Here is a 5,000-nt window from a genome sequence, read left to right as displayed (position 1 = left end):
TGTTAGTATATGCTAGGAGTATTATCATTTATTTTGTAATCTTAAAAATAGTTATTATTGTTAATGTTATCATTATCGTTATCAATTTATTGTTATTCAAGTTTTTAGCAAGCAAGTGGTACTGATACAATTCTCCGGAAAATCTAATCAAGGAAAACGTGGAGGGTGTGTTATGAAATAGCGATGGTTTTTCTACATACAGTATATTATCTCAGAGTGATTTCGTGGGAGATGTGAAGAATATCCTCCTCGACCTAATGGGATCTTTAATTGTAATGGGGAAGTCGGCAAAATGTAATTCTATGTTCTTTTTTTTACTTCTGATTTTTTTATTCACTCCTTTAATCTTATTTTCATGTTTACTTGTTAAGACGATGCAGGTATGAACAGAGTTATATCTTATCACCTCTGTTCTTTTCGTAACCCAGCCAGTGGGGGGACAAGCCAGTCCAACTTGCTGCCGGTCTCAAGCCCGGATAAATGGGGAGAGTTGCTGCCTGGTCTAGCCAACCGAGTATGAAAATAGTGGCAAAAACTAAATAATGAATCTCGAGTCGATGATGGAATGCAATAGGGCTAGGGCGTACCCCGTAAGTTCTGCAGTATCCCCTGACAGCAGTGAGAAATATGCAAAGGGTACCGCAGAAGTCACGACTGCGGCTAAAGAAGTTAGTGAGGAGAAAGGATTGGAAAAAGAAGGGAAAGCTGAGAATTGGAAATTGGAATGTTGGTAGCCTCACAGGAAAGGGAAGAGAGTTGGTAGATGTCATGCAGAGAAGAAAAATTATGATTGTGTTTATACAAGAAACTAAATGGAGAGGGAAAAGTGCAAGAAAGCTTGGAGAATGATATAAAGTTTATTACGCAGGGGAAGATACAAGGAGAAATGGTGTAGGAATTAGTCTCCATTCAGATTTTCAGGAGAATGTCACAAAGGTCCAGCGTATCAGTGACAGGCTCATGGGCTTAAAGTTAGTGAAAGATAAGAGTGTATGACATATCATCTCGGCATACGCCCCTCAACAAGGGTGCAGTGAAGAGGAGAAGGAGGAATTCAGAGGTAACAATAGAAATGATTAAAGCATTGGGAAATCTAGGCAAGGAGTAGGAGCACACACTATTGGAAAAGATCTGGGATGTAGAGGAAATGCCAAGGGACTGGAGCAATAGTTGGATGATTAAAATGTATAAACAAAAAGGAGACGTGTTAAACTGCGGGAACTACGGAGGAATAAAGCTTTTGGAGCATGTATTCAAGATACTAGAAAGAATGGTAGAAGGAAGGTTGAGAGAGCTGATAGATATACACGAGCAGCAGTTTGGGTTTATGAAAAGAAAGAGCACGTGGATGCTGTTTTTATAGTAAGACAAGTCCAAGAGAAGTATCTAGGAGGAAACAGGAAAGTTTACTTGTGTTGTGTGGATCTTGAAAAGGCGTATGACAGGGTACCAAGAAGAGTAGTCTGTTGATACTTGAGAAAGAGAGGAGTACCAGAGAAGTTGGTAAGGTTAGTGAAGATGGTGTATGAAGGTCCAAGAACTACTGTACAAACAAAATATGGGTAGACTGAGACATTCCCTGTGGAGGTGGGCCTCCAGCAGGGATCAGCTCTTGAGTCCATTCTTGTTCCTCGTTGTTATAGACACACTGACATCAGAATTAAGGAACAACGATGAACGGTGGGATCTGTTGTTTGCTGACGATTTAGTCATTATAGCAGACACAGCAGAAGAACTGCAAGAAAGGTTTTTAGCATGGAGAGGGGCCCTAGAAAGGAAAGGATTTGAAGTGAACATTGGAAAGACAGCGCTAATGACTAGTAGTAGAGAAGGACATGAAGAAGTAAACATTCAAGTGGAAGATGGTACAGTGCTAAAGCAGAACAACGAGCTTAACTATTCAGGATCAATAATAACAGAAGAGGGAGGTACTGAGAAAGCAGTGAGACAGAGAGTGAAAGAAGCATGGAGAAAATGAAGATTTATAAGACGGTTATCAGGCCCTACCATTGTATGAGGCAGAAACCTGGGCACTTAAGAGGAAAGAGGAGGGACTGTTGGAAAGAACCGAGATGAGGATGGTGAGATGGATTGCTGGAATGTCACTACTGGAAAGGAGGGAGAGTCAAGATATAAGAAGAATGTGTGGTATATGCAATGTAAAGGAGAAGGCTAGGGAAGTTTGTTTGAGATACAATGGCCATGTAATAAGAAGAGAGGAGGTGGAACCAATCAAGAGAGCTAAGAACATGTCAGTGATAGCGAGGAGGAGTGTGGGGCGTCAACGGATCAGATGGATGGATGTGGTGAGGAGGGATATGGGTGAGGTGGGACTGGGGGAAGAAGATGCTAGGAATAAAAATAGATGGAGAAAGTTGACTCAAGCAGCCGACACTGCTATACGGTAGGACTAATAAGGTCAAAAGAAGAAGAAGACTTCTGTTCTTTTCGTGAGTGTGTGCGTGTGTGTGTATTTGTATTTGTATTTGCGAAGTGGCTCCATGTTTTATCACCTCTGTTCTTTTCGTGGATGTGTATGCATGTGTGTGTGTGTATTTGTGTTTTTGTGTGTATTGTATTTGTAATTGTGAAAGTAGCTCATGTTTTATCACCTCTGTTCTTTTCGTGTGTGTGTTTGTGTATTTTGTATTTTTGGGTCTTAATTGTATTTGTTTTGGTGTAAGCAGCTAATGTTTCATCACCCATGTCTTTTTCGTGAGTGCGTATGTGTGTGTGTGCGTGTATTTCTATTTTTTGTGAGTATTATTTTGTGTGTGCTTTCATTTGTATTTCCGTGTGTGTTTGTATTTGTGTGTGACAAAAAGCCAGAGAGTGAATTTATGCTGTTCAAAGATCAACTGTTCAAGATAACTGAAAAGTTGATGACACCCAAAAATGCAAAGAAAAAAAAGCCCTTAACGTAAAGGATGCTATTAGAAGAGAGAGAGAGAGAGAGAGAGAGAGAGAGAGAGAGAGAGAGAGAGAGAGAGAGAGAGAGAGAGAGAGAGAGAGAGAGAGAGGCTTAATGCCATTCATAAGCGCCGTACCTCAGGGGAAATTAAGCGCTTGAGACCGGTGTTATCGAAAGAGATGAAGGTGAGCACTTACTCCGATAAACAGAGAATGGAAAAATAAATGATTTCGAAATGTAAATGTGGCTAAGGACGCCGCTAATGAGCTCCCGGGGGAGTCATTTTCCGCCGAGAGATGATCTCGAGTGAAAAATTGAAGCATTTTAGCCCAGGGAATATTTATATTGGCACTGGTGAAGAGACATCTCTCTCTCTCTCTTTCCCGTTTGAGTAATGAGGCAAGGTGGAGGGTGCTGAGATGTGACAGCCTTCTCTCTCTCTCTCTCTCTCTCTCTCTCTCTCTCTCTCTCTCTCTCTCTCTCTCTCTGTGCTCCCGTTTTTACTAGACAAAGTCGATCATTCTTGCAAGTTATACGCATATACGCACTCATATGTTTATATTATATATGTGTATATATATATATATATATATATATATATATATATATATATTTATATTATATAATATATATATATTTTATATATACATATATATATATATATATATATATATATATATATATATATATATATATATATATATATATATATATATATATATATATATATATATATATATATATATATAGTTTGTGCTCAAAGCATTTCCCTCACATTTACCAAAATATTTGTCGTCTATTACAAAACTTACTGATGTGCATTTTTTAATAATTCTCTCTCTCTCTCTCTCTCTCTCTCTCTCTCTCTCTCTCTCTCTCTCTCTCTCTCTCTCTCTCTCTTGTATATTCAAGGGAACAGCCGTTGCTGATGAATTTCAGTCACGACAGAGCGCCATCACGGACGTTATCTCTTTTTCTCCCACCGAAATCCTCCTTCTCGTAACTTATAGACGATCGGATCCGGGGAGATCTACCCAATAAACGATCCGTGATCCCCTTCTGCGATAAAAAAGGTAATGGAATGCCTTGCGCGGAGGAAGTGACTACAAGTCCCCTCTTGTGGGCATAAGTTACCTCGCGTTGACTGGGACACGGCTTTGGGAAAAGGCAGACTTTCATTCGTAAATAACGTACAATGATTTTTGATAGGTGTACGTAGGTAAGTGATTTTTGTTTGGTGTATTGAGGTAAAATGATTTTTGATTGGTGTGTATAGGTAAAATGAATTTTGATTGGTGCATTTAGGTAAAATGAATTTTGACTGGTGTATGTAGGTAAAATGGTTTTTAATTGGTGTATTTAGGTAAAATGATTTTTGATTGGTGTATGTAGGTAAAATGAATTTTGATTGGTGTATTTAGGTAAAATTATTTTTGATTCTTGTATGTAGGTAAAATGATTTTTGATAGGTGTATGTCGTTAAAATGATTTTTGATTGGTGTATTTAGGTAAAACGATTTTTGATTCTTGTATGTAGGTAAAATGATTTTTGATTGGTGTATGTAGTTAAAATTATTTTTGATTGGTGTATTTAGGTAAAATGAGTTTTGATTGGTGTATGTAGGTAAAGTGATTTTTGATTGGTGTATGTAGGTAAAATACGCTGGCAGTTTTCCAATATGAGCAACACAGATACATGATAACTTTGAAATAAGTTTTTGTTTATCTTTGTTCCTCAATTCAAAGATATGGTTAACTGTTGCTAAGTGGTATCTAATTGGTTCTACTCAAAGTTGACGTACCATCTATAATGAAATTGTTTATTGTCAATTTCTTTTTATTTCTGCCATGCAGCCCCTCGTAATAAGAAACCTCATCTTATGCCTCAAGATTTCAAATAGTGGACTGGTCCTTAGGTAAGATGCCGATAAAAAATTCGTTTGTATCATAAAACAAAAACGAAAAATTTCAGACGTGAAGAAATCTTGCAGTGGGTCAGGAAAGAGGGAAAATTTCCGAGCATTGCATCTTAACTCTTGCCGCCGTCGAGGTCTCGTAAATATTCCGTCGATTCTGAATCCCTTCTATT

This window comes from Macrobrachium rosenbergii, chromosome 4, assembly GCF_040412425.1.
Source record: "Macrobrachium rosenbergii isolate ZJJX-2024 chromosome 4, ASM4041242v1, whole genome shotgun sequence".
Lineage (NCBI taxonomy): Eukaryota > Metazoa > Arthropoda > Malacostraca > Decapoda > Palaemonidae > Macrobrachium > Macrobrachium rosenbergii.
Note: the sequence above shows the minus strand (reverse complement) of the source record.